The sequence below is a fragment of the Lemur catta genome, chromosome 10, assembly GCF_020740605.2.
Source record: "Lemur catta isolate mLemCat1 chromosome 10, mLemCat1.pri, whole genome shotgun sequence".
Lineage (NCBI taxonomy): Eukaryota > Metazoa > Chordata > Mammalia > Primates > Lemuridae > Lemur > Lemur catta.
In genome coordinates, this window is record NC_059137.1 from 41,542,677 (window position 1) to 41,555,238 (window position 12,562).

The 12,562-nt window shown below is 34.0% G+C and overlaps 1 protein-coding gene across 1 annotated transcript in view; it reads left to right on the forward strand.

Moving 5' to 3' along the window:
- Window positions 1-8,992: 8,992 nt before the first annotated feature.
- LINGO2 (leucine rich repeat and Ig domain containing 2) overlaps window positions 8,993-12,562 on the forward strand; it is a 283,113-nt gene continuing 279,543 nt past the window's right edge. Inside the window, exon 1 of the mRNA XM_045563036.1 lies at window positions 8,993-9,157. The gene's annotated coding sequence lies outside the window, so the exon portion shown is untranslated. The remainder of the gene's footprint in view (window positions 9,158-12,562) is intronic.

Below are 12,562 nucleotides of genomic sequence, written 5' to 3' on the forward strand. Positions count from 1 at the left end.
ATGATAACATTCACTATTGAAACTATCTGAGTTTGGAGTTTTCTTTGTGGGAAGGTTTCTTAATTATGAATTCAATTTCTTTATTAAACATAACCAATTTGCTTAGTTGTGGTATGTTTTTTTAAGTAATTTAAAAATTTGTTTTATAAGGAATCTGTCCAATTCATACCAATTTATCGCCATAAAGTTATTCACAATATCCCCTTATTATCCTTTTAAGGTATTTAAGGTCTGTAGTTATATCCTTTCTTTTATTACAGATATTTGTAATCTTCATTTTCTATTTTTATTATATGTTTTATTATACATTTATCAATTTTATTTTTATTTTTCAAAGAAACGACTTTTGGATTTGTTAATTTTCTCTATTGTTTGTTCTCTCATTAATTCTTTCTCATATCTTTATTATTTTCTTACTTTTTATTTGGGCTTAATTTGTTCATATTTTTTTAGTTTCTTAGGGTAGAAACCTTGATCTTTTATTTGAGAACTTCTTTTCTAATACAAATTTTTAGAATTATAAATGTAATTTTAAACATTGACTTAACTGTATCCTATGAAATTTTATGTTTCATATTTTGTTTATCATTCAAATACAAATATTGTCCTATTTCCCAAGGAGTTATGGCTAATCCCCTTAAAACTTCAGGGGTCTCTCCTCTGTGCCATCCTCTTCAGGTACCTTGCCTGGTACATTTCAGTTGCTTCAGGGTCTTGGTGCTCCTATATCTACCTCCTTGCATCAATGTGTCCCTATCCTTCTTGGGTGCCACCTGCCTCCTCTGTATTAGATAAGTGCCACCAAGGCAAAAAGACAGGCAATTGTGGGATAATCCAGGGTTTATCATATGTTTCCTTTCTCTCAAATATCACTGGCCTATATTGCCCATTGAGTGCCTTGAAACTATTGCTTCATTTATTTTTTTTTTTAGTTTCATGGTTATTTTTGGCACATAGTAAGTCAAATACAAGTTAACTAATTTTTGACCATTTAGTCTACTTCTAATTTTTAATTGTCATAAATAATACCTAAATGTCCATCTTGCACATGAACACTCATCATCAGAACTTCCCTCAAAACCCAATTTATTGGAGTACCTCTCCAGTCCTGCATGTTGCATTACCATATTTTTTTATTTGCAATAGGACATATTACTTTCTGTAATTATCTTATTTTTTTACCATTTGCCTTCCTCTACAGGAAAGTAAACTCTGTGAAAGTATTATAAGACTCTTGTTTGTCTTGTTCTCTGTTGTATTAGAACAGAACCCCAGACTTAAGTAGTGTGTATAAACATTTGTTGAATGTGGTAAGAAATGAATAAATTTAAAACCCTTTTTTAAATGTTTGAACCCAATAAGAGTTAGTTAACAGATGTGTAAGCTCTATAAGGCCTAGAATAGTGTATATGTATTGTTTACCATTTTATCCCAGAACCTGGCACAGTGCCTGGAATATAGTAATAACACAGTAAATATATTTTTAAATGAATAAATAAATGATTAATATTAATATTAATGACTGCTACCATTTTCATTTTTAAAAAATCAGCTTTTTCAAAGTTCAAACAATTTTCTGTCTATTGTACAAATCCTAGTGAGGTATAAAAATAAAAGAACGTATTAAAGGAAATTCTAGTAATTGTTCTCAAAATGGCCAGGAAAAGTAGGATAGGAAAGTAGTGATCAGGTTAACACACCAGCCTGGATACCATTTTGGTCTTTATGCCAATCACCACTTGTTTCAGAACGAGAAAAGTGTCAGCAAAATTCATATCATTTGAACTAGATTTCAAGTATTAGGGTGCTCACACTTTAAAGGATTTATGTGTGTGTCTATGTAGAAAGCAAATCTGTTTCAAGTTAACATCTCTTTATTATAAAGTTGTTCTAGCTATTCTATCATATCTGGAAGTCATTCCCAACATTCTTCCTAGAATGATGATACATAATACAATCAAGACATTTGCTAAAATAACTGATAAAGACTTTCCATTTTATTGGTAACTTTAGCTACATAAGTAAAGCATCATAACTTCAGCTACAGTTTCCCTATTCAAATTTTGTTTTTCATGTTTTTCTTTCCTTTCTCTTGTCCTCTTTGGCATACTCCATATTACTTTGAATCAATCTCCTAGATTGATCCTAGTATATTTTCTATTTGAATTGTTTTTCAGTTTCTAATATAGTTAAACATAGATCTAAACTAAAACCCAGCAAGTTTACTTTTAGGTATTTATCCAAGAGAAATGAAAAGATACATCCACAAAAAGACATAAAAAATATTCATAGTAACTCTATAATAGCCTCAAAGTGGAAATAGGACAATTGCCCATCAATGAGAGAATGGATAAACGAAATACGGCATATTCCTATGATGGAAGACTAAGAATCAATTAAAAAATGAACTGTGGATAAATGCATCAACATGCATGCCTCTCAAAAGTAGTACATTGTGTGGGACAGCAAAGGACACAAAGAGTACATACCATATAATTGCATTTATATAAAGTCAAAGAACAGGCAAAACTTATCTGTTAAAGTCAGAGTAGTACCCATGAGAGGTGAGTATTGACAGGAAGGGGTATGAGGGAGCTTTCTGGGGTGGTAGAAATATTCTATATCCTAATGGGTGTGTTGGTTTCAGGGATTTAGAGATTTCTTAAAACTCATCCAATTGTATACTTAAAGTCATGTGTTTCACTCTATGTAAATTGTGCCACAATTAACTACACACACAAATATATGTATATAGTTATATACTTCTATGACAGAAAAAGTATATAGCTATATATAATCATACATATAATAAAAATGTTTGAATTATTTAAAAAAATAAAAAGCCTATATCAGTCAGGATTTTTGGTTATAAGTATTGGAAAATGACGCAGGCTCTCTTAAGCAGAAAAAGAATTTAGCAGAAGGATATTTGCACCTTACAAAATAGGCATATGAACAGGAATGAGGATGGTTGTGAAGCTAGGTCATATTGCAGGAAAATCCAGTGTAATCTGGAGAACTGTCATCTTCAGAATCCCCAATTTCATTTCAGAATTGGTGATTCACTAGTTCTGGGGCATGGCCCAAGAAACCCACGTCATCATCATCATTATTATTGTTATTATTTTTGAAACAGAGTCCACTCTGTTACCCCAGCTAGAGTACAGTGGCATCAGCCTCGCTCACTGCAACCTTCAACTCCTGGGCTCAAGCAATCCTCCTGCCTCAGCCTCCCAAATAGCTGGTACCACAGGTACATACCACCATGCCCAGCTAATTTTTCCTATTTTTAGTAGAGATGGGGTCTTGCTCTTACTCAGGCTGGTCTCGAACTCCTGAGCTCAAACAATCATCCCACCTTAGGCTCCCAGAGTGCTAGGATTGTAGGCATGAGTCGCTGTGCCTGGCCCAATAATCCACATTATTAATGACACTGGTGATTTTGATAAGCTAATCCAGAGAGTACCCTCCACCCCCTGCACTAGAAAGAATTCTCAGGGAGAAATATCTATTTAGCATGGATTTTACCAAAAAGCAGGGGAATAGGACCAATAGTGTATGACAGCAGCAGGGGATGACTCCTTAATAATTGTAAAGCAAGACCTAAAACTGGCAACCAAGGACCAAAACCAGTCCACAAATGTATTCTGTCTGGCAAAATGGTGTTTCAAATATTATTTGTAATGTCCTTAGGCTAAGCTTGCTTTCTCCACTTCACCGTTGGCTGATGGTTTGACTCTTTATTATGGTCAGACAAGCCGAATTCACAGTTAAGTGATACACCTGACCCTGAGACATTTCAGTTTGTAATCTTTAAGAATTTAAAAGATCTCCCTCTAAATCACAGAAAACTCAGAGTATGTGAGGTATTTGGAAACTGCCTGGTGGTGATTAAATTTTGTTTGTAAGTTGACCAGTCCAAGCCAAGGCAATCAAGATCAAATTATGAACTATTTTTCTACTCAAAGTTGACATATTCTGAAAGAATCAATGCAGGTTGTATCCCTCCTCTTCTTCCATGATATATCAGTTTACTTCTCTGTTAACACTACTAGGCAATGAGCAGCAGCACCGAGGCAGGAACTGACTCTTTGTACTTGTCTTGTTCTCAGAGCCCAACATTCTGTAAGGAATTTAATAGATGTTTAAATGTTTGTTGAAATGAAAAAGCTGAAAAGGAGAGGAAAGAAGGGAGGATGGAAGGAAGAAAAAAAGACAATGTAGGAAAAAAAGGAAAGAGGAAGTGAGGGAGGGTAGAAGGGAGAAAGCACTCGGGAAGAAAAGGAAAAAGGATGGAGGCAAGTTTCGGTTGTGGAAAATTTGGGAATGTGACTAATTGAGGCCTCATTTTAACAAAATGCAAACAGGAATATGGCCTATTTTAATTAGCAAAGTTTCTAGATCATAATGAAATTCATAATTAGACATCTTTGAGTAAAAATGGAAACATGGAGAATTGTTTGCGTTTGAGTATTAGGCACTGGATTCTCAGCAATTGATAGAATTACCCTAGATCTTGTTTTAGGTCCCTTAAAGGGCTTCCTGCTGGGTTCTGAAATGAAAATAATAGCAAATGAATATTTTGGAAGATTATTTCAAGCCTGTGATTACTAATAATGTAGCTAAACATACAAAATAGGCATCAGCAAAACACCAGTGTGCTATTTATATTTTTATCACTTGTCGGTCATCAACTCAGTCTTCTTGTGTCTATGTGTTTTTTCATTGAAAAGAATGGCTTGAGAGAGAGATCATCTGTTACTTTCAAAAAAAATAAACTCATTTAAAATTGTGTACTCAGAAATCCTGTTATTTTGTTTGTTGGCTTTAGTTCTTCTTTCTAAAATAAAAACTACCAAACATGGTTCTTTAAAATCAAGTGAATTGGAAAGCTATAAAATTGTTTGGACATCATGCTGAGTAAGCTGGGTTGGAGAGCGGTGTGTTGGAGAGACGGCAGCAGCACGGGTCTACATACTCATCCAGACCTTACTGAGAACGTCTTCTGATATGTCACTTTACTTCCCTGAGATGAAGCTTTTCATCTGTAAATTGAGAGAATCTTTTAAAGTCGATCTCTAGGGATTTATTAATTGACAGTACAGCACTATCCACTGGAATCTCAGCTCTATTTTTCAAAAGCTCTGTCCTTGAGCCAGTAACTTAAACTTTCTGATCCTTATTTATATAACCATAGAGTGTGCATTATTGTAATACTTCACATAGTTTTTGAGAAAATTAAATGAGAAATCCATAAAAAACAGATAACAACTGACACTTAGAAGTGTTGGTGGCGGTTGTTGCTGATCTCTGTCTGCTGAGAAAGAATTTGTGAACTTTTCATCCAACTAAATGAAGAAAAAAACAATTTAGAAGCAAAAATTTTGTGAATAAAAAATGGTGGTGCCCTCCTTTTCCAAAAATCACTGATTAAAAGGGACAGATTTGAAATTTCTAAGGCAGAAAGCCTCAACACTGATCATTGATAATTTAGCTACATTCTTAATGATTATATTTTTGATGTTTGAGGGGGAAAATGAATGACTTAGACAAAAAGCTGGCAAAATGCACCAAGACTAAGCAGTCATTTAACAACTGCATGGAGCTCACATAATGCTGAGCGCTCTTCTGTTGGCTACCCAGAGGGCCCTGCAACACGCCTCCATGGGAAAGATGAAGCGCATCCCTGAGATAACGTTCAAAGAGCAACATGTCAACAAGTACAAATCAATAGCCTATAAAATGAGTCCTTAAGCGCTGAGGGGATCCTTTGGAAAGCTTTCTTCAAAGCAATAAGATAAACTAAAAGGGTAGTAGTAGTGTGCATAAAGAAAGGCAAAGAATACCAAAATTCAATAACAGGGCACTTAATGCCTGACCAAAAAACAAGAATACAGGGTTTGTGCATGTTTGAATTTCTTGCACTTTTTTCAAATTTTATTTGGCTATCATTTTGTTTTAAATTTATGTATAACAGTATTTTTTCAATAGCTTCCGTGTACCATGTCCCTAACTGGCACTTCTTTGAACATTGTCAAAAATTCATTTTAAAGCATCTAAACAAACTTTATTGATGTATAATTTACATACAATAAAATATGTTCACTCATAATTCGTTTTTAAGTAATAAAAGTTTCTCTAAAATAAGAATAGCATTTTAAAACATACTTTGTGTTCATACTACTCATCCCATTAATAGCAGAGGCTCAGAAAATATCATAAGATGAGAAAATAGAAGATTAAAATCTTTGGAAACCATATTGATATCAGTAAAAATCATTAATTTCTAAGAATATTTCTAATAATAATTAAAATATCAAAATATTCTTACCTTTTGTTTTCATTCATAATTTATTTGAAGAGATAAGTGAAAAAATCATTTTTTCATAATGAAAGTTGGTGTTCAAGTACAGTTTCAAACCAATGTCATGGAATTGGTACTTTTATATGTCCTCTTAGAGAAAACAAATGGAATAATAATACAAAAATTGTGTAAAACAACTTGTACAAGACAATAGCTCCTCTCCCCCAAACATGGAAAAAAAGAAAAAAACTCTGTTAACTTGGGTGTGATGTGGATCACACAGGAATGTATTGTGATTCTTTATACACAGAAGTTGGATGGCAGTGATTCTGTGTTGAATGCCAGAAATGTTACTATCAAAATTTAGTTGTTGGGTTTTCTGATTCATTTTAACTCAGCTAGATGAGCTTATGGAACAAGACTTAAGGGTTACACAAAACCATCATATACTGTAAAAACCTCACATGCATCAGCTGTGTAAACTGATCATTTGTATTGTAGATTTTCCCTTGACTTTTAGTGCTATACTCACTGACTTCATAAAATTCTCTGCTCTGGTCACATAGCAGATTGTTTATAAGTCTAAATTATTTTGATTTGATGTAGTGTTGCTGCCTTTCTTGGTTACAAGTAAATGTTAACAAATCAGAATAGAATGGTTGGTAATCTTTTCATAGAGAGAATATGTGTCTTTTCATTTTGTATCTGTAGCACCTAATCCCATGCCTGGCATGATGGAGAATTTGTGGAATGGATAATTGGGTTAATGAATAATCAATGGTCAGTGGAAAACCATCACTACTGAAAAAGAAAATACACAAAACTACCCCTTCTGAGAAGGGATTAATAGCATCACTTCTGTAAAATGAAATAAAGCCATTTTATAAAGCAAGTAGCTATTCTGACACTTTCACTTTTTTATAGTAAGTGGCAGAACCAAAGTATGAGAAGTGGCACTAGGTCACAGATGGGTGCTGCCACAGCAAGTAGCTTTCAAAAATTCCTCACTTCAAAGCCAGTTTTGGACCTTGGGAATTACGTCTATAAACACTTCCCTGTCATCTGGTCCACTAGTATATGGCTTTTCCCAAAATCCTGCATGGCTGCCAAAAGACCGAAAAAGCATTACCACTCATGAAAACAGGTTTGTTTTATAAGATAATTGATTTGATGATTTTCAGAGTATCTTCAAAGAAGATAAGGTGTAGGAAAGTGTTTGACTCCAATGAAAACAGTTTGCATCTAAAAGTTGACTAGAGTTTTAGGTTAATAAATACCAGATCTTGGATCATCAGATGAGAAAATTTTAATCATGTGTACATGTCTGAGTGCATGGGCATTTATGGGTACCTGATAGCATCAACATAACACTCCTGTTTTAAATTGCAGCATGGTCATTTAGGGTCCAGATGATACACATCTCTTTTTTTAAGGCTTATTTTGAAGTGCTACATTCTAGTCCAAGGTATATGTTCAACTTCAACCCTTTTCCATCTTACCATTCTTGCTGAAATGGCACAATAGGATATATCACTGCTGTGCCTTTTAACAAAGTCTTCACACCAACTTCTGGGAATACTTGCAGCTCTAATCACAGGTGCATGAGGATTTATCATTTTGTAGCTTGTTAAAATCAGTTTTTAAATGGTCATTTAGGGTCCAGATGATACACATCTCTTTTTTTAAGGCTTATTTTGAAGTGCTACATTCTAGTCCAAGGTATATGTTCAACTTCAACCCTTTTCCATCTTACCATTCTTGCTGAAATGGCACAATAGGATATATCACTGCTGTGCCTTTTAACAAAGTCTTCACACCAACTTCTGGGAATACTTGCAGCTCTAATCACAGGTGCATGAGGATTTATCATTTTGTAGCTTGTTAAAATCAGTTTTTGCACCTGTGTCCATGATGCTGCAGAGCACAATCACTCATGTGAGTCCCTCTGTGGACTTAGAATAACATCTCAGCCCTTTCTGTGCACTATTTAGAAAGTAATAATAATAAATTTCGTTTTGTATATGCATCACTAAATATGGTTGTTGTAGCTGAGAAAAGAAACTAATAAATAGTTATTAAAAGCTACCCTGGGAAGACCAATAAGCAACTCTGTTCATTAGTATCTTCCCAAATTTCTATTGAAGAGTTATTTATGTGGCAGGCATCAGTGCGATAAGAGTTGTTGTTTACATCAGGAATATATTGACATTGACTTAAGTGTCAGAACTAACAAGGGAAACTGTCCTTGATCCATACTATCATGTAGATTTTGCTCTAGCAGCTAATGGGTTTTGCCCTGTTTTATCTAATTGCCAGTTACCCTGAGAATATTGTGGGCAGAGTCAGAAAAGTACTCTGAGTACCCCTACTGCAAGTGATCACCTACGTGAAGGAGGAGAAATAGTACACACTTTAATATGTCTGAATTTTAATATCAATAATTATTTTTAATACTGGCAGGTTAAGTGGATCAATAATAACGTGAAGAGGAGCATGCACTCTGCAAAAACACCTTCTGTAGCACACAAACTTCAGTCTTCCAGTTTTTATGTTTATGAGCATCTTGAGAGGCATTTATAGCCCCTCACACACTCCTTTCTGATTCCCTTATTGATTAAGTTGTGATGCCTCCTGGACCTAGGACATGGTTCACTATTTTTCAATTAAAATGAAGAAACATCTTGTTTGTTTCAGGTTCGTTTCAAGCATTTGGCTTGTGGGACTCTGAGAGATGCTGTTGCCCATGACATGTTGGAATTATCATGATCAACTACTCAGTTTGGATTTCACCCAGTGGCCAAGAGCTTTGCGTGGTAGACGGCAAGGGTTGGATTTTTAAAAAGAGTAAACCAGGTAAGGTTCAAGGGAGACACCTGATCATTTATCATTTGCTGTAAGGGCTTTAGTGTGCTGCCAAGATGTGTTGAATAATATATAGCTTTTCTATTTGTTTTCTAAGTCCTCTAAAGCAGGTTGTTGAAGAATGGGGCTCCCTTGGATTCAAGAGAATGTATATAGTAATAATTAAGTCCCTTTTCTTTCAAGAGGAAGGTGGAGCTATTTTAAGATACACATAAAGCAGACACAAGGATACTATAGATGCTTGTTTAATGCAATAGTCAAAAATTGCAAGCTATAGAGATTTTCTCTTTAAGTAACTACTCTGAACTCGAATGGCATAAACAGTTGTACTTTTGAAGGTGCAGTAGAGAAAATGTTGCCTTTAAGTATTTATATTTTATACAATATGGAAATGTTAATATCAGTTCATGGCATGTGATCTTATAAATATGCTTCAAAGTTACTCCAATTCAGAAGATTATACCATTATTCTGCCTTTTATTTCTTTGAAAGTATTTATCATTCTAAGTTCTATTCAGGTATTATTTAAGATGGTGATACAATGACATTATCATTATTGTGACTCTGAGAATTTAAACTATTACACTCTTATTCAAGTACTCTTTTTATATACTTTTCCTATTGCATTCTGGAAACTCTTCTCAACTATTATCCGTATTTTGGTCAGATCTTCTTATCTTTCTTTTTAACTCTCTTCCTCCCCTAGAATATAATTTAAACTTATCAACAATTTCCTGGGGAAAACACAAGTTATTCTTCTCCTATGACTTTAAGACCATCAAAATTTGGACAGCTTCTTTGAATTGTATGCATCACAAAGCAAAATTTTCTTTAAGTTCAAGTATAGAAACAGAGAAAATACAAGAAAAATTCATTAATTTAGAAAATAATAGGAGGAGGTTGTTCTATATCACTAATGTTTGAACTCCTTAAGCTTTTTACTAACACAGCTTTCTTACTTTCTGAAAATAAAGTAAATGGAAGTCAGTCAATAAAGTACAGCCTAACAATTGTTTGGATGTAAATGAGGACTTACTAAAGTGTTTGAAAACAATCAATTCTTTAAAGTTTAAAAAACATCTCTTTTAAATTCCCTAATGGCATATTTGTATATAAGATGATATCAGGAGAGTATGCACTCAACTAGTCTATTTTGAAGGAAAATAATTATGTAATAATGCAATTAGTAACTATCTTGTCTCAAAGAGCTTTCCTCTGTTTGTGAAACATGTGTTTTCATTCTTTAGAATATTTTATCTTTCTGAACTGTGTAAGTAATCAACATGAGGAAAGTGTATAACAAGTAATTTTGGTCTAGGTATTATAAAGAAACATAACTTCTCTTCACACACACCTTTGAAGTGAATCTTGTTAATTAGGACGTACAGAGATAGTTCATTTCACTGTTCCACATAAAAATGTATGATTTAGAAGTGTCCTCTGGAACACAAAAATTTGATAGTGAATTCATATGTTTTCACAGTTAACTCTTCTAAAGTGAACATAAAATTAATACATTGCAGTTTTAGGTTTATATTAGTTTTATTTTTATTTTTTATTTTTTTTATTTCAGCTCATCATGGGGGTACATAAGTTCAGGTCATATACTCTGACTCGGGGGGATGGGCGGGACATGGACAATATATTAGTTTTAAATTCATTTTTATCCTTTGTTATACGAATGGCAGTTACATGTTTGTTTTTTTTTTATAGTGATGTATGCTAGCTTCTCTGTAAAGTAAAAAGAGTGTCAAGGCTTCCCAATTCTGTTCTCAGAAGTTTATAACAAAGCCATAAATCCTGCACTGTTCCTAAGCTTGGAAGCAATATTTCTTTCTTAAAGCATTTTTAAAGTAAAGGTTTGCCTAGCTCAGGGTTACAGTACTATATGCTCATACATAGAAGCAATGGTAAGTTACAAAGACAGGATATAAAATGTGAGATTTTCCTAAGCATTTCTGATAATAGTATGCCCATGTAACGAGATATACAGTCTCCAAGGTAGTTCATGAAAAACATTTAAATAGCACCTGTGTCCATAATATATCCTTCGCTCTCTACAGAGAGCAATGGGCATTCTAACCTGTGCAACTCTTAATCATGAGGACCTGTGAAATAAAATCTTGAGAATTTAAGATTTTATCATGAAAAGTCTCATGTGAATCTTAAATATTTTTTGACTGCAAATTTATTTTCCCTCTAAACATTTTTAAATGCCTAACACATGTAAAACAATGTGTGCCCAGAAACAAAATAGAAACCTCCCCTGCCATGTCCTCAAGAAATTCCCACCGACAGAAAAAAAAAAAAAAAACAAAACCCCAGACATGTGGACATCTTATTCCAGGAAAAATGAATAAAAACTTTAATGATATATTTCAAGCAAAATTCTTCAGAAATTAAGATGGACTATTGAAAGTATTAAAAAGTATTAGAAGGTTTAAGGGGCATTTCAACTGCACACAATAAATTGGGGAGAATTTTACTTGATGGGAAATCAGTATGAAGGCATTAGAGGCTCAGAGTACAGTCTGAAAAAATCACCGTGGTGTAAAAGTAAATGTTATGTTTGAAGAATGGAAAGCTTGACACTGGGTTATAGGGAGAGATGCAAGCAGAGGCTGGACTGGAGTGCTTTGCGTGCACAGCTATGGTGATTATAAATACAAAAGCAATGTAATATATCTATATTTTTTTAAAAAATTGATTCTGGCAAAGGGTGGCATGGGAGCAGGGAAGGTATGTGCAGAAATAAAGATAAATTAAAAGCATTCAGTTCCATGAATGCAGAAATGTTTTGTGGTTTCTAGGCTACTGCATAACCAGCACCTAGAACAGTTCCTGTCTGTCATGGATTCTGTTATTCTCTGTTAAATGCTGACTAAATTAATGCCTTCTAGTGATAATCAGTACACTTCTACATATGCAACTTTTTCCTTTTTAAAAAATAGTTTAGAAACCCTTCATAAAAAGGATGAAAAAAATTTAACTTAAGTGTTTTTCATCACACCCATGCGTGCACACAAACATACACACACTAAAGTCTCTCTCAGTATGTGCTTAAAACTAAAGCTCAAATCCTGTTCCTAAAATTTATGCTTCAATTAAGATGAGGGCAGCTGCTACCCTACTTTATTTCTCTTCTGAGGCTTTTTTTCTCTCAGGCTTTATCCTTCCCTTCATCGTTTTATCATCACATCAATCACTATGTTTCCTCCTCGGGAACACGGCATGCATTGCAGGCACATTTTTATGGCTAGAAAGCAAACCTAGCCTACTTGGCACGTACTGCTTACTTAAACCTAATTAAGTAATTCTGCTGAAAGTATCACATCTTTTCCATTACAATGCACATGTGGTCAAAATAATAGGGAACACTTTAAGGCTATGGAAAAT